This window comes from Tupaia chinensis, unplaced genomic scaffold, assembly GCF_000334495.1.
Source record: "Tupaia chinensis unplaced genomic scaffold, TupChi_1.0 Scaffold144180_1, whole genome shotgun sequence".
Lineage (NCBI taxonomy): Eukaryota > Metazoa > Chordata > Mammalia > Scandentia > Tupaiidae > Tupaia > Tupaia belangeri.
This window is the reverse complement of record NW_006204037.1, coordinates 496,481-514,931: the sequence shown is the minus strand read 5'-3', so window position 1 is coordinate 514,931 and position 18,451 is coordinate 496,481. Positions and strand designations below refer to the sequence as shown.

The window sequence follows — 18,451 nt, the reverse complement described above, 5'->3', positions numbered from 1 at the left end:
CCTGGCTCTGGAGGAAGTTCTTATCAGATGCATCAGAATGAAGATAAATGGCATGACTTTTTGAAGAAGGAAGTCCAGCACTTCATCCTTACCAGGTAATATTTTTTCAGCTTTACCAGAAAATAATTCATAAAGTGTATATGGTTTATTTTATTTCAGCAATATTTGTAGTCTTTGCTTTAAAATCATTAAAAGTCACTTCACTTATAAACTCAATTTTTAAACAAAAATAGCAAGATTTTTAAATGTAGTAACACATAGATCTTGACTTTCATTTGTTTGTATGATTGTAATAACATTCCTTACCTCAGATAATTATGCCTAGTGTCCTCAAATTATATCTGTATTTGATAAACCAATGTCTCAATTTTTCTTCAGAAAATATTATTTATTTTAAAAGTTTATTAAACAGGAATTTTCCAAAGTACCTTCTGAGGCACAGTACTTTAGGATATGCTAGTAGGTCTTCCATGAAGTAAATTCAGGAAAGATTGCTTACCTAGAGATTCTCACACACATCAGCATAGGTATTTAGCAGTTTATAGCAAACAAACAAAATAAAGCCAAATATGGAAGAAAATCTATATCACTTTGCCTAATTATAGTAGTTAGTATGTTCCCAGCACTTTCCAAGCATTCTAAATCTTTGTGCAATACTCAGTAAATCCTGACTACAACTTACAGGAGAAATTCTATTTAATTAGTCTAATTTCATAGAGGAGGAAATGGAAGGCAAAATGATCACTCACCCTACATGGTCTGCAGTCTGCCTCTCCACTCTCCTGTGCTAAGCCACTATACCAGCTGCTTTTCTGGGTTGAGTAACACATTTCCCAGATTAAAAAAACTTATTTAAACAGCATCTCTCAGAGCCCAGCTCCATGGAACACAAAAATGGGAAATACTGAACTAGACAGAGTGTAGATGAAATTAGACAGAAGAGATGAAAAAAGTAATGGGAATTTTGCCTTTTCATTTGTACTAGAACTTTTTCAACCACAGTAGAGGATTAACTTTGTACAACATGGGATAAAGGAAAAGGATTTAGTTATTGAAATCCCAATCAGGCATTATTGATATCTATTGTGCATTGACATTGTGCCACTGTGTTAGGCAACACGGATGCAATAGTGAATGAGCTCCCTATAGCACGGAAAGCCTGGTAGAGAAGCTGTTGTATCCATGGAGCATCTTAGATCAAGGCGATAAGGGCTAAGAGGCACATGGCTATGCACAGGGGACAGTGGGGGCAAGAAAAGGAGGCATCCAGCTCGGGGTGGTCAGGGGAGGTGATACCCAAGTTAAGCCTCATAGAATAGAAAGGAATTAAGGCAGAATAGGAGTGTTCTAGACAAAGATCCCAGGGTGAACGAGATTACGAAGTTGTGAAGCTGTTAACTCGATATGCTCCATGAGCTCACCAGTACATTTAACTACAAAAGTAGCCACCTCTCCAAATAATAATACCCACATAAGCACACAGAAATACAATCTGGATATCCAGATACAATGCACCACACGCAATATTTCTGTAAAATTTTCATCTCGTCTGTCTAATTCATCTGTATTGTGCAATCTACTCTAGAAGTCAGAACACTGGATATTTTGCCTTTAAAATCCAAATTTTGCCTTTTAAACACAGAAAAGCTGTTTGAATAAAGTGAAGACATATTGTCTGATGTTTGTCTCAAATAGTATTTTCTTAAGGTAAGAGATACAATCATTTTTCAGATTAACAAAGGAAAGGTGATATATATTCAAAATTAATTACATAATTATACGATCATCATTTATATAGGTCAGGTATTATGTCTTGGATTCTGTTTTCCTCTTTCTACTCCTCAGTCTAGCAAGACACATTTTAATTGTTTTCTTACAGCTCTTTTTGTAATCACAATTATGTTTAGGTTTCTTTTTCCTTCTTATTCTTTTACAATTATGCATTTTAGGTAGGAAAATGTTTAGTGGGTAATTTATTGTTCTACAGTGTAAGCTGGACTGAATAGTTTATACAAGCAAGTCTTCCTTATTATTTTCAATTTTTTTTTTTTTATTTTGCCATAGCGTGCATGTGCTTGCCAGGGAGACACACACACACAAACACACACACAGAGAGAGAAAGTGACAAGTCACTCCCTAGGGATGGCCATGGCACAATCCCTTTTCTTCCATTCTCTTCTTGAGATTTTGGGCACACAGGCACATGCACCTGGCATGTTTTTCAAGCCACTGGGCCCAGACTCAAACCTTAAAGTCAGTCATGTGAGATCCAGCCTCCTTAACTACCATGCCACTAGCTGCAGCTGGTCCAGTCTTTCTCTCCTGTTAATTGCTAATAGCAGCCCCTTTACTTACAATTTAAATTCTCAACAATTTCTTTTTTGTCAGTTAGCATCTATTTCAAGAATGTGCTTTTCCAGATACTCAAACTGAGTAGTATTTGTAATGATAGACATGGAGGAAGGTTTGTGTATGTGGATTTTATCTGAAAGCTTGTCAGACTTAAAACATCTTCCTGAATATTCTAGTGCAAGTCCTCAAACCTCATGCTACTTGGTAAAGCATTATAGAAATCTCCATTTTAGTATAAGGCACTATGTTACCTGGAAAAGGCATTATGTTTAGTAGTTAGATTAAATTCACTAATACTGACTGATTTATGGCATTAACAACAAAAATCTAGAGCTTTAATGAAATGAGTCACTGTCTTCCAACTAATTAAGTTCCACTGTAAGTCTTGAAGAGCTATGAACATTTTAAACTGAAGAAATTGAGTAGCCAAAGTTGAAGAGAGAAGGCATAAATAAGTAGAGGTCAAAATAAAGCCAATGTTGCTTTAGTTATGCCTAGGGCCAATCCTATTAGCAGCCGACAAACTCGTATCACATCATTTTTGAAGTGTATGTGGGATCTTATGTATTATTTCATCAATAGATTCATTCTCAAACCTGAATATCTATTAAAATCACTTACTAGGTCTTAAAAAATTCCTTTGACCTTGGGGGTTCTGCTTCACTAGGCCTGGAGAAGGGAGGGACAAGGAATCTCTATTTAAGACACCAAGGACCAACTCTAGTGGCACAAGTGGCAGCAAACTGAACTACAGTGCTGGAAGCCACATGGTTGACCACAGCTGGGATCCAATGAGCCTGAAAACACATAGGGCACTTGTGTGTGCCCAAACGCCTGAAGAACTGGTGGGCTGGTTAAAAAGGGTTGTGGCTTAATCCCTTATGCACATGTATGCACTCTCTATTATGAATAAACTTAAAACAGTTAAGAACGACACCAAGGACTTTCTAGTTAGAAGAATGAGATATTATACAGACTATGAGGGGAGGAATTTTTGCTTTTAATTTTCTTTCACCTGTCCTATTATTTATTTATTTATTTATTTTTACTAACATACACTGTTTATGTAACAAAAACGAACATTAAAATCTTCCCAGCAGATTTTGATTTGTGGCCAGGTTTGGGAACCATTGATAAAAATGATCCTCTGACTGAGGTGCAAACAAGTGAAATAATTTTCCTCACATCCAAGAAAGTAGAAGCTTAGTTTAGATATAAAAACCCAGTTCCCTAATTCTAACTTAATACTTCTCAGGTATATAACACTATCTCCATGAAGAATAGGCACATCTAAGAAAAATACTCAGATATGTACTTCAAGAGTCATTTTCCTCTCTTCTCACATGAAAACAGGAATTTAGGGAGAAGGAAAAGGGAGAGTCAAACCCATCAGGAGAAGCAGAGGAAATAACACACAAAAGCTTTTATGCTATTGGTAGACCATTTTAAGCTGTAAAGATCTATCTCCTGGAATATTTCTAAGGCTTAAAACGATTGTTATAGTTCATTTGACATTTTAGAAAAATTAGATCATGGGACTAGCTCAGTGGCACAGTGGTGATGCACTGCTCAAGTGATGCCGATTCCATGGAGAAAATGGTGGGTTCAATTCCCCGATGGGCCTGTACACACTGGATGACAAGCCTGCGATCCTACCTGGTTAGAAAGGCTGCTTGGGGGGGAGAGGGGAAGTGGGATTGACACATGAGACCCTATTGATGGTGCTTGTCTTCATCTAGCAAACTGAACTCCAGTACTGGAAGCCACACCTAAAGGAATTACTGGTCTCTGCCTTTCCCCCGCTTTTGCTCAGAATCAGTGTACAGCTAAGATCATGAGGGATCTTAAAGCAAAGGGCTTATGGTTGTGCTGTCCTCTGATGAGTTAGTCCCCACAGGTTTGAAATGGTAATATTGATTGACTCCATCCATAGGAGAAAGCTTTCTGGTCTGGTAGAAACCTTCCTTCTCTGTCTCCAAAGAAACTTTAAAAAAGAAAAAAATAGTTAGATTATGGTCCAGGGCAAAAAAAAAAAAAAAAAAAAAAAAAAAAAAGGGGAAAGACCCACCAATAACTCTACTATAAGGTCCGGGGGAAAAAAAAAAAAAAAAAAAAAGAAAACTAAAGTGGAAAGACCCAAGAATTCCACTCCTAGTATATATTCGATAGAAACAAATGCCTTTACTTTTTATGACACCTTAGTGGTAATATCCCAAAACTTTTGATAGAATCCAAAGGTCCATCAACATTAAAATGGGTGGATAAAACATGGTAAATTCACAAAAGAGAAAACACAGCAATGAAAAAGAACAAACCACTAATATGCACAGCATTGTAGATGAATCTCATGAACATAATGCAGAACTTAAAAAGCCAGACAGAAAAGTGTACATAATGTATGATTTAATTTATATGAGATCAAAAGCACATAAAGCTTATCCGTGGGAATATGGATGGAGGCCAGGAAGGCTGTAGTTACTATGGACGCTGAGTTGCCTGAGGGCGCTTTTTCAGATGCTAGTAATGTTCTAGGTCTGGATCTTTGAGATGGTTATAAGATGTGGCTACATGTAATCATTCATTGTGTGCATGTTTAAGATTTGCACATTTTATGTAAACTTTATATTAATTTAAAAAACAGAACTAGGAGTACATAGTAGGATAATTTTTTAAAAAGACATGACTCTTGTGATAGACTGTTTTATTCATGCAGAGTACCAACTTCTTTGGCAAGCTGGTCTCTTAGTTTGAATGAAGGAATATTTGCTAAATTATAGGTGGATTTTGAACTAGATAAACTTGAATTTATCTGCAGCTTCTTAAGCCTGGAGCTTGGTGAAGTTGATGGTCAGAGAAATGAGAATTGTTAATGAATCTCGAATTTGAGCTCAGTTAAAAAAGTTTCTACTTTCTAAGAATATGAATATGGTCTCTTAAGCCTTGATCAATTCAAGGGTTGCATTTCCCTAAAAAAAAACCATGTTCAACTGAACACACATAGATATAAAGCAATTTTACCTAAACAAACAAAACTGGTATCTTGGGCAAATAGCACAGCTTCTCTGAATCTTACTTTCTTCATCTATAAGACAACAATGGATGGAGTGTTCCCTTAGGTCCCTTCAAATTCTACTAAGTATAAATGATCCATATAAAAATGGTCATCATCGCATTTGAAAGAGGATGTTCAAATTAGTTTTTATGTCGAATGTACCACTCCCTTTTTCATCACATCTTTCCTAATTCCCATGCAGATCAGATAACAAGACTTGAGACCTGTTTCAGCTTCAGTTGAAAGGTACTCCTCCATCTTCCCCTATGATTTCCTCTTTTATTCTGTCAGATAAAAACAAATGGGCAGTGGGGACATCGAGTAACCACTGAATATTTTTTTTTTAATTTTATGCCTTCATGGATAAAACCAAAAGTTTCACAATTTAACATCCTATCTCAGACTGTGTACACTTTCACAAGTTGGATAACTAATAAACTACTTTAATGGTTACTTTGTTTATTTTGGGAGGAGAGTGCTGTAAACTAGGATTAATAATAGACACCAATTAATCATTGTTTGATTCTGCTAACTTCTTCAGTAAATATTGAAAGGTATAAGATAACAAATAATTTAAAAACAACTGGTCATACCTTCCAATTGTAGTCAGGCTAGATGTGAGAACTACCAGCCCAGAAACCTTCCTCCCATGGATGGAGTCAACCATTTTTACCATTTCAAACCTGTGGGGACTAGCTCATCAGAGGACAGCACGGCCATAGGACCTTTGTTTTAAGATCTCTCATGTTCTTAGTTGTACACTTATTCTGAGCAAAAACTGTGGGCAGGAGAAGGGGGAAGAGATCAGTAACTGCTTTCGATCTACTCATTTTACAAAATGGGATGATTCTTTGCATAACTCCAAACCCATAACGAATAGTAGATGAAGAAAACAACAAAACCAATACTAATGGAGTGAGTAGGGCAGCGGGCCTGTTTAAAAGGGCCCTGAGAATGAAAGTCCCTCTTTATTCCCCTTTGGGGAATATACTTTGGAATCCAATTCATCTTCAGATGAAGCTTAGTGAATATTCATAGGGAATGCAAACGGGTCGATGTGGAGCGTAGGTGGTTAAGGAGAGCCAGTGCGGTACTCCTACTGACCCCATTTTTGTGTTCCCATGTAGACTGATGGCTTCCCTTTTGATACATTTAGATTTAGCTAACATCACATAGTTCTTCCTTAAGAGCATCATCTCTCAATGTGAGATGCTCTTTTTTGTTAGTTAATTTATCATAATTTTGAGTCTATCTCCTTGTTGTCCTCAGAGTCTATCCCAGTCTTTGACATGAACAGACTGGGGCCAGTCATTTGATCCCAGAGCACCTCAATTTCCTCATCTGCAAAATGGATTTTATAGGTTAGTGGTTCTTAAGTTTAGCTGCTCATTAGCATCTCCTGAAGCACCTTAAAAAATATTGATGTTTTGACTCGAAGTCTCAAAAACAAAGCAAAACCTCTAAGGGTGCAACTTGAGCATTAGTATTTTCTTAAAATTCCCCATATATTTAAAAGTCCCCAGCAAGTCAGTATTGAGCACTCAGGCTTTTTTTGAAGCCATATGGCACAACTCTGTGCTGTATCATCTTGAGTAACTAAGCTTTACTTCAGTTTTTCTTCACTATGAAAAGGGAACTTTAGAGAGTGTTGCAAGAGAAAACAAATAATTTGTAACCCACTTAGGGTGTATCGCAGGAATATAACCACTAAAAAAATCCCGGGAATTTGCATATGGGCTAAAACAGCACTAGTAATCCACATTTATTGAGCATTTGAGCATGTCAGACTTTTCTCTAATTCCTTTTGATAGGTTTTCTTTTTTTAATTCCCACTACAACCATAGGCAAATAGGTGTTACTCACCACTTCAGAGGTGTGGACAGGGTTTGACAGGTTGAAATGACCTACTCAAGATCATATAGCTTGTGTTAGACCTTGAAATCAGACCATGTGACATGAGTTTAGGGCCTGTGCCCTTAACCTCTCCTGTAAGATAAACTATCTTCTTACATTTTAAATGTCTCAATCCTATGATCAAATCCCAGAATAAAATCTATTTTATTCCAAAGGTGTGTAGTTGAATCCTCATCTATTTCTGAATATCTAGCCTAAGTTAAAGATAGTAGTCTTGACTGTAGAGGGTTGGTTGATTTGATGAACTAAAGCAGAATGCTTACTCGCCTGAGTTTTAGTGAAGTTCGAGAGATTTTACTGACTAATGTATAAAAATAGAAGCTGAGCTCTAGGATCATGAAGCCCATCAGTAAGATTCTTTCTTCTATAATGTTCACAGACAGGAAGCATCATACTCAAAGTAAGCCTGAGTGGGGCAACCCTTGCTACTGTCAGGGACAATGAGGGGAATGACCTCATGTTTACATCTCTGGCCTGAACGACTGCAGTAGGCTCTTACCAGTCTTCCTAGCCTACCGTGGTTATCCTACAATTCTTTACCCTTAAAGCTGACAGAATGGTATTTCCCACATTACAAATTAGGTCATATCAGTCCCTTGCTCAAGACTCTTCAGGAGTTTTCTTAGTCTTAGAAGTAAACCCAACCTCATGACGGACTATCAGGCTCTCTGTGATCTCACCCCCCCTCTTGCTCTTCTTTCCTCCAGCTTCTAACCCCACTCAATGGATTCCACAGAATCATGCTGCTCTCAGCCGCTCTAATGCATCCAGTTCTTTCCTGCCTTAGGCCCTACACTAGCCATTCCCTTTACCATGATGTTTTTCTCCCACATTTTCTGTTTGTTTGTTTTTAGAGGTTTTTGCTATAGGGTGAGTGCCCTCGCCAGAAAGACAGAGATACAGAGAGACAGAAAGCGAGAAATCAACCCCCAGGAAGGATGATCACGCTGCAATCCCTTCTCCTCCATTCTCCTCTCAGGATCTTGGTCATGCACACACACATGCCCGGTGTGAGTTTAAGTCACCAGGTCCAGGACTCAAACCACAGTTGACTACATGGGAGTCCAGCGACATAGCCATTACACCAACCGCCGGTCCCTTTCTCTCGCCTTTTCCCACACCTGCATCCCTCTTCTTCAGGCTTCCTCTGACAGCCTCTCCCCAGGAAGGGTCTCTTTGACCATCCCAGTTTAAAGTACAGCCCTACACATGCTGCCACTCGCTGTCACTGCTACATCTTCTGTCACCCCTACACATGCTGTCTCTTGCTCTCATCCATATCCATCTTCTCATTCTCACCCTTACACATACTGTCATTTCCTGTTACCCCTGTACCTCCTGACTCCCCCGTCACTCCCACATACACCAATGCTCATTTTTATCCCACTCTGTTTTATTTTCTTAAAAGTATATAATACTAGCTAATATGCTGGTATTTTTGTATTTACTCTTTTACCCACTCATGAACTTAGGATCGACTCCATGAGAAGAGGGATCACATCTTTCTGATTCACTTTTCTATTTTTTTAGCATGTCTGTCATGTCATGTGGAAGGAGTTCAATAAATGCTTGCTTATTGAAAAATGTAATAAATAGAAATTATTCTGGGAGTGTAACCTTCAGCTTAAAGCAAAAGAATTTTTAGTGTTAAATATAAATATACATCAAAGAGTACCTGAAACATTTGTGTGTACACACTTATATCCAAACATACATATGTGTAAACATACATATGTATATAGACTAGACAATAGGTACCAATGTGTCAATACTCCAGTAAGGAAACTGAAATCACTATGACTTTGGAAACACCAATTTGCTCTACCTCATGACATTATTGTCCCTCACTCTCAAAGTAACCACCACACACATTTTAAAAAATCACTTGCCCTCAAGGGCCAGCAGGTGGTATGGTGGTTAAGGGGATGGCCGATTGTGGTTCAAGTCCCAAATCTGACGGCTTACTTTTTCACTTTTCCTCTCTCTCTTTCACTCTGTCCCTCTTTGGTCAAATATAAATAAATAAATAAATAAGTAAAGTTAAATCAAATAATTCAATAAAATAAAATAAAATCTCTTGTCTCATGGGACCAGCAGTTAGCGTAACGGTTATGTCGCTGGACTCCCATGTAGTCGACCGCGGTTTGCGTCCTGGACCCGGTGGCTTAAACTCACACCGGGCGCGTGTGCGTGCATGCCCAAGATCCCGAGAGGAGAATGGAGGAGAAGGGATAGCGGTGTGGCCATTCCCCCTGGGGGGTGATTTCTCGCTTTCTGTCTCTCTGTCTCTCTGTCTGGCGAGCGCACGTGCCCTATAGCAAAAACCTCTCCAAAAAAAAAAAATCACTCATCCTCTTCATAATTTTGATACCTAAGTGTGTCTGTAAATCATTTTGGAAAACTGGTGAACCAGCACAGAGACAGCTAATGCAGAGTGGCAAGATGACTACTAATCTATGAGTTTCCCAGGAGAAGAAAAGTCATATTGAGCCCTGGGAATGCAAGTTGTCCCAGCTTGTGTGAGGGCTTACAAAACCCTTTCCTGGGGGCTTGGTGGGACAATCTGGAAAATGCCTTGAGAAACACACCATATGTCAGGCAGCTGTCAGGGCTTAGCGTGGCCCAGATCCCGGATATCTCTTGCAACAAGGTCAGAGCTTGGGACTGCTTTGTATTTTCTAACTATATCCCTTAGGGATGGGTAAAAGAACATTTCTGCAGGGTAAAATAGGTCTTCAGTTGATATAGGCAGCATATTATCAAGATAAGCTGAGTATAGGCAAGTATCAGACTCAAGCTTGCTGGGATGCTCTGTCCTCAGAATTAAAAAGGGCAAAATTGGGCCAACAGGCAATGTGGTGGTTAAGGTGCTGGATTCCTACAAAGCTAACTGTAGTTCGAGTCCTGATCCCAGTGGCCTGAAGACCATGCCCAGTCAATATGCACCCATGCCCAAAATGCTGAGAGGAGAATGGAGGAGAAGGGATTGTGGTGTGGCCATCCCACTGAGGGGTGATTTCTCATTTTCCCTCTCTCTGGCAAGCACACACACCCTACGGCATAACCCAAATATCAACAAACAAAAAAAGGTCAAAATTAGCCTGATTGGGAGCCATTATTTATGCTTGAAACTGATACTGATACCCTGTGTTCATATGTATACATGCATCTGTTTATTACTTAATATTTATTTATTCTCAAGTTTATTTATGTAGTTCATGAATGAAAGATATACAAAGAGAGAAAGAGAGACAGAAATACAGCAACCCCAACAGGGTCTCAATGCTATGATCCGCTCCCAGCCTCGGCCAATTGAGATCATGGGCACATACCCCCCCCCCCCCCGGGTATTCCGGAGTGTATTCGAGGAGGTTTCTGTGTGCAAACTGGAAACCTGCCCAGGTGATCTGCCCTGCAGAGCCTTGCATTTCACTACTGAGCCATGGTCTGGCCCAATATGTATTAATTTTCACACTGTGCATTTAGGCCATGTAAAGACAGCTTTTATTGGATTTGTATAAATCATATTCTTGTGTTTTAAGGGACAGAGCCACAGGTCAAACTGGTTTACTCAAAGTGGATTTACAAAATCAAACAAAAAACTATCCTCTTAAGTTGTGATCCTCTGCCCTAGCCTCTCCCAATTTCTGGGATTACAGGCGCATGTCATTTCACTCAGCTTTTCTAGATAACACAGGGAATCAAACCAGAGCCTCCCCTGTGGTTCCAGCCTCCAGAGCACAGGGTCCCAATGGCACACGTCCCTGCAGCTGAAACCAAAGTCAATTTATTTATGTACATAACCAGAGAGTCTGTGAGTTTAATTACACCAGCAATATTTTATTTCTCAAACTGCCTGGAGGGAATGTGAATGCTCATTAGACTCATCTTCTTAAATATCTGAAATAATTCATAATAAATTAAAACAAAACAAAGTAAAACAAATATGAAGTGGCTGGATCCAGGGGCTTAAGAAACTTCAACGCTGGGTCTCTCCTCTGGTTGTTTTCCTTTCTTCTGTAGCTCCTCTCTGGGTGGGACTCTTCTGCAGCCCATGGCTTGACAGATTTACAGCTTACAGCACAGTTCCACATAGTTCTAGGAGTCCCAGAATTGGCCATAGGCCTGAGTCAGGTTTCGAGCCCATCCTTGGAACAACCCATGTAGTTAGAGGTACATGGTGCTCTGGATTAGGCGGGGCTCAGGCCCACCCTGGAGCTAAGGAGTGAAGGTGACCATTTACCTCCCTGCTAATGCACGCGTGCCAGACATCACACAGAGTTTTGACTAAGGAGAAGGGGAATAGACGCTGAGCAAGAGAAACACAGGTGACCATTTCTGTTCTTGAAGCTTGTTTAAAGGGCCAGGGACTAGACAATAGTTCCCTCAAGACAGAGGTAATAGCTACTTCTTGAAATGTCTCCCAAATTCTTTTGAGATCTTCTGGCAACTACAAAGCAGAATTACTATCAATAAGTCATCAAAAAGCACTAATATTGTCCTATTGGTAAGAGGTAGTGCAGGCACATATTTTGTCAGTAAAATAGTCGTATTAATATCTTTCCTTTTTCATAAAGATTTTCTCCTTTACGCAATTCTAGCCAAGCTCCTCTGGGTCCTTTCACAGCTAGGCATCAACCTTAGCTTATAAAGATTGGAACTATTGAACACAGTTTTACCAGCTCAAGGCCACACCCCTAGGATGGCCGGGTCCTCACTCCTTAACGTGGCTGCTGGAAAGAAACCCGAAGGTTGCTGAGAATGGACGGCTTCTGCCAACACCTGACAACAACCCCCAGTCCCACCCCCGGCTCTGAGGGAGGCAAGGAGCCTAAGTTCAAGGAAGCAAGTAGCAAAACCCCGCTTTGGCTCTCTTGGATGTTTAACTTCCAGACTACTGAGCCTCCTCCTGCTCCCTCCTTCTCCATTAAACCTCAGTCACCTCTGTAAAAACCAAAGTTGGGTGAAGTTCACGCTGAATGCTTCTATTGCAACAGTATGTACTAATTAAAACCTGTCCTTACTATCTCACCGTGTTTCGTTTTGCTTGTCTCTGAAACAGGTATCACCAATAGGAAAAGGAAATTCAAGAGTCAAGAGTGTTTCAGGAGCAAATGCCTTGAAACCAAAAACCTAGAGAAGGCTGCCCCCTACTGACCACAAATCTTGTTTCAGCGCTGTGAGTTTTGACTTTTTCACACTCAATTTTTATATGTATGCCCACTTATTACTGATATAAAGGTGACTATGTGGTTGTTGATTAGAAACCACTATACTCTCAACCAGCACAACATAAGCAAGATTGTGTGATTGACCATTCTAGCTGGTCTGCGCAGTTGGGGATAGGTAACCTGAGAGTACATCAACTGTTTAAGAGGACATGTTTATAAGCCACCTTGGGTGACAAAATAAACTGAAAAACCAGAGTTACTACATATAAATGTAATAAACTCCTCTTTACACTGTAATACCCAGAGAGCTTGCTGATAACATTATCTACAATCTGCACCTTTTCAAAGTTTTTTTTTTGAGCCTTTAATTTGAAAATAAAATTATTTATTCTTTGTTCACTGAAGAGCATTTGAAAAATATATAAATCTTAAGGGGGCAGTATTGATAAAAATTACACTTAAAAAAGCTTACAAGAGGGACAGCTGGTGGTGTGGTGGTTAAGGCGGCTGGATCCCACATAGTCTACTACACAATTGAGTCCTGGACCTCGTGGCTTGAGAAACACATCAGCACGAGTGCATGCATGCCCAAAATCCTAGAAAGGAGAAACAGAAGGGATTGTGGTAGGGCTGTCCCTCATGAGAGGGGGTGCTTGTTCACATTCTTTCTATCTTTCTCTGGCAAGCACATGTGCCTTCCAGTAAATTAAATAAACAAACACAAAAACAAACGAACGAAAAGCTCATAAGACAGGATGAACTATAATCTTAAAGTGTTCCTCTCCTCTCCTTTAAGTCCTTCACTCTTCACCCAGATCTCTCCTCTCAGCATGGGGCTCCACTTTGTACTTTTTTTTTTTTTTTTTTTTTGAGTTTTTGCCTTAGGGCACATGCACTTGTAGAGGAAAGAGAGAGACAGAGACAGTGAGAAAGAAAGTGAGAAATCATCCCCCATGGGAGACAGCTTCTCCATCCTCCTCCCAGGATCTTGGGTGCAAACACACGCACCCTGTGTGATTTGTAAGCCACTGATCTGAGACTCAAACAGCAGCTGGCCAGGTGGGAGTCCAACGACATAACTTCTGTACCATCTGCTGACCCCTCCACTCTGTACTTTACTGAGATTGTCACCTTATGGTGGAGCCTCTGGCCACTCCTCTTCTCCAGCTGTCTCCTCAGCTCCTTCTCATTCCTGCCAATTTCAGAGGATGAGCTCTTTTCCTTGTCCTGAAGGTGGATTCCTTCCCCCCATCCATCCATCCCCCCAGATCATATTTCCTTAGATAGTCTTGACTTCCAACATCTTGAATTGCTCTTTCTGTAACAGGCCACTTGAGCACCTATAGGAACTACATTTACAGAGCTTACCATCTAATTATTATTCTCCTTGACCTTTCTGCAATGTTCAGGGCTTTACTTCTTAGACAAGACTCCAGGAAGTCTTTTGCAAAAATAGTTTCTGCAAAAATAGATATAAGGCAAATGTATTATATTTATGCACTAAATATTATATTTAAAGACAAGTTTCTTTGCTTCTGCTTCTCTCTCTCTCTTTTTTTTAAAAATGTTTTTGCCATTGGGCTTCTGCACTTGTTGGAGAGACAGAGAGGGAAAGTGAGAAATAATACCCCGGGGAAAATGGTCACACTGCAATCCCATTTCCTCCATTCTCTCAGGATTTAGGGCATGTACTCACAGACACCTGGCAGGTGGGGGTGACTATTAGACCAAATCCTTATTCTAAAAAGGGGTAATTACAGGAAATGAATTAAACATTTAGTTGGCTTGTAGTGCAGGGTAACAAAAATGTCCTAGTTGAGCAGGAAATTTTTTGTTTTGGTTTTTGCCATAGGGTGCATGTGCTGGCTGAAGACAGTCAGAGAGGGGAAGTGAGAAATCTCCCCACAGTGTGGATGGCCCTGCAGTTCCATCTCCTCCATTCTCTTCTTAGCATTTTGGGTATGCGCATAGACAGATGCACCCAGCGTGATCTTCAAGCTGCTGGGTCCTGGAATGGAACTATGGTCGGCCATGAGGGAGTCCAGTGCCTGAGATACCATGTCATCTGCTGGTCCCAAGGAAGACATATTTTTATAGAAGAACACCAAGTACTAAATGTAGAAAATATGGACAGTATCAGAAAAAAAATCACCATTCTGCAACCACAAATGAAATCTGATTCCATTAAGAATCATTATGTGTATCGAATTATTCACTAAATGGGGACCAACAGATGGCATAATGGTTATGTCACTGAATTCCCACATAGTCAACCATGGTTCAAGTCCCAAACCCAGTGGCTTAATCCTCACACCAGGTGCATGTGCATGTATGCCCAAGATCCTGAGAGGAGGACGCAAGAGACGGGATTGTGGCCTGGCTATCCCCTCTTAGGGGTGACTTCTTGCTTTCTGTCTCTCTCTGTCTCTCCAGTGAGTGCATGCTTTATAGCAAAACTTTCTCTTAAAAAAATTAGATGCATGGAATATGGAGAATTTTCCCCACATTAGCCCACAAACTACCTGCTGATAATAAATCGAGAGGAACCCTACATATTTATAATGGTGAGATCTGACTGTCGCCACCTCGATGCAATAAATAAACTATCAGAAATAACAATCCATGATGTACCTCCTGAAGAGATGTTGTGGAAATTACAGAGTGTTCTCTATGACGTTTTCTTACTAAAGCATGTTTAACCCAAATCTAAATCAGTCTGCATTTCTAACTTCAAGTTTAAAGGATATACAGAGGGCAATCATTTCTCTTATGACAGATGTTGAGCATTTTTCATATGCTTTCTGGTCGGTCATATGTATTCCTTGGAGAATTCTCTATTCAGCTAATTTTTTTTTTTTTTTTTTTTTTACTGGATTGTTTTTGTCTTTACGGGTACGGTGCTTGAGTTCCCTATAAATTCCGGTTACCAGTTCCCTTATCTGATGCAGTTTGAAAATATATTCTCCCATTCTGAGAGTGTCTTTTTACATCAATTAGTATTTATTTTGCTGTGCAAAAGCCTTTTAGCCTGATGTAGTTCCACTATTTTCAGGATTACTGCCTGTTCTTTGAGGTTCTTCAAAAACCTACAAATAGAACTACCATATGACCCAATAATTCTGCTTCTGGGTCTCTACCCAAAGGATACAAGAACACTCAGACAGAAAAAACACTTGCACATCCATGTTTACTGCAGCATTAATTCACAATTCCCAAGACATGGAATCAACCCAAATGTCTCAGTGTGATGAATGGATTGAAAAGGTGTGGCACAGCTACACCATGAAAACTACTTGGCCATAAAAAACAATGAGACCCTGAAATTTGATAAAAAGTGGATGAATATGGAAGATGCAATGCTGAGTGAAGCAAGTCAGACTATGAAAGAGAGGCATTATATGTCCCCACTTAATACTGAATGTCTGCACTCTATGGCTGAAATGAAAGAGTGGAAGGTATAATGGGAGGGAGAGCAACTGTAGATACTAGAGGTAGTATGGGAGGGAGGTGGGGAAGAGAGGAGAGAGAACGAATGAGGGGAAGCAAACATTTAATGGACACAAAACTAGAAAGTTATCTGTTATCTGTATAATGTATATGGTAATAATTTTGACTGGACCAATATATAATGTATTCATGCTGGGAGAAAAATATAAGTAAATAATAAATTCATTTTTTAAAAAAGGACATACAGAGGACGATGAAATACACTTAATGAAATTACCAGGAAACAATAAAACAAATTCAGAAAATAAAAATTTTGTAGAACATTTACCCAACTATCTTTGGAAAGTCAAATGGGGTAAGAAGTGATTCTTTCATTTATCTAGTTAGGAGTCATAACAGAGTTTAGTTATGGATTGGCTCCTTGTTTAAACAAGTCCATTATAAAATGTATTTTGGGAGTGAGTGGAAAAATCTGAATGTAAACTAGGTCTTAGATATTAAGGAATTATTTATTTTGCAAAGTGTGATAAAAGTTCATATGAGAAATTTCTCATTTTAAGAGATACATTCTAAAGTAGTTAGGGATAACAAGTTATGCTGCTTGTAATACACGAGGGGACTTTGATAAGTTTGTGGAAAATGGAGTTAAAGTATTCCTCATCATCAGTTTATTTTTGTGCATAAAATTGGAAATCTATGCAAAATTTTTTGTAGTATGTATTTTCCACGAAAATTTCTAAGTGAGGAGAGAGAAATTTGAATCTGGTGATGGTTGTTTATTCAGTGTGCTTTCTTTCCAACTTTCTGTATATTTTCATTGTTTTCACAATTACGATTTTATAAGAAGGTGTACATTGCCATTCAAAGCCCCATCGTCGGCACAGTGGTTGACTTCTGGCCATGGCGCAGCAGGAGCACATGCCCTGCATCATCATGATCACCAACGTTGAGACGAGAAATGCCCCAATGCAGCTGCCTACCTGTCGTCCCTCACCTTTCCTGCCACCTGGTGGAGCAGGTGGCCCCTCTCTCACCGTCAGCCAGGGCTCTGCCCTTTTTCGAGTCATTGGAGCTCCTGAGTTGCAGACACCACATGGGCTAGGCCTAAGTCACTGCCTCCCCAGAATGCCATCTTCCCTTCACTTTTCTTCTGTCCTGTTCTTGAGGGACATGAGTCGCAGCCGGTAATGCTCAGTGTGGATGGCTTTCTGCACAGTGGTCACACCCTTGTACTCCACCTGCTCCTCTAGCCAGTACTCAGTGCATTTCTTGTTCATCTCAGTGTTGGTGATCCTGATGATGATGGGCACCAGAAGTTGCCCACCATGCTGATGACTGGGCCCTGAATGGCGATGTACACCTTTTCCTCTCCACTGTAGCTGGTGCTGATGTAGGAATTCAGAGTGTCGTTGGGGTTTGTGAGGTCAGACACACTCTGCTGTGAGGGCTGGGCAGGATGGTTTTGTACCGGTTCTTCCACATCAGCCCAGGGATGTCGTCCTCTTTCAGATCCACAAAGTTCATGGGGATTTCAAAGAATTCTGCCTGCAGCAGGAAGGGATCTAGAGCCCTCTCTTGAAGGTCCTCAGAGTGGAGGATACAGGAGGCACTGAGTACTCCTGGGCAGACTCCTCCTGTTGGACATGAGGTAGCCGAAGCCCTTCTCCAGGCAGCTGGGAGTGCACACGTCCAGAGTCAGCAAGATGTTAGAGGCCCTCCTCTCCTGCAGACTTGACTGTCAGTGAGGTGTTGGGCCTCAGACTTGATGTCCACCACACAGTCAAACACAGGCCTCTCAGGCATGGGATCCAGGTCCAGAAGTCATCCTGGACCTTCTCTTCCATCCACTCTGAGTAGGTGAAAGAGGGCTGGCAGCTCCCTTACTGGTGCCTGTCCTCAGGGACCAGTGGGGCCAGTGGCTCTTGCCAGGCCTCAGGAGGTGCCACACCAGAGTGGCAACAAGGACCAGGCCCACAGAAAGACCAGCAGACTGGGGATGCCCTAGCTCCCAACACCCAGCCAGGTTGTGTTTCAGGAGTGTGAGCAAGGAGGAGACGAGGTCTGTGGCATTCTGCGACCAGATGTGGCCGTAACTGCTGAACCAGAGCACCAAGCAGGCCAGCAGGAACTAGGAGGCAGCAAACAGGCACCGGCTGCTCCTGACAGTGAGGGAGTGGCTCCCAGTGCTTCGAGGTGGTGGTTCCTGAGCTGGTTCTGAGGGCAGCAAGGGAGGAGGTGTTTGTGGTATCTCTGTAGTCAGGGAGCCCTTGGGCCTCATCCAGCACCTCCATCACTATTGGCTTGGGGGAGACCCGGCAGCCTCTCACTGCAGCCCATGTCTGGGACACCTACATCAGAGTCATCAGCAGCATGGTTCTCTCTCTCACTCTGCCAGAGGGGGTCTCGGGCACCAGCGAGCTGGCGGGCAGGCTGGCGGGAGGTTGTGTGAGCACAAGTGTGCATGTGTCCATGTGTGTGTCTGCACAAATCACATTTGTAGCCTTGAAATGCTCAA

At 40.9% G+C, this 18,451-nt stretch overlaps 1 long non-coding RNA gene and 1 pseudogene across 1 annotated transcript; one reads left to right on the top strand and one right to left on the bottom strand.

Annotated features, from left to right (window-relative positions):
- Nucleotides 1-18: 18 nt before the first annotated feature.
- LOC102487262 (uncharacterized) lies at nucleotides 19-12,789 on the top strand. The gene is made up of 3 exons (XR_337076.2): nucleotides 19-95; nucleotides 5,607-5,650; nucleotides 12,381-12,789. It is a non-coding gene; the product is annotated as an uncharacterized LOC102487262 (long non-coding RNA).
- Nucleotides 12,790-16,603: 3,814 nt separating this feature from the next.
- LOC102486864 (tyrosine-protein phosphatase non-receptor type 5 pseudogene) lies at nucleotides 16,604-18,451 on the bottom strand (annotated as a pseudogene).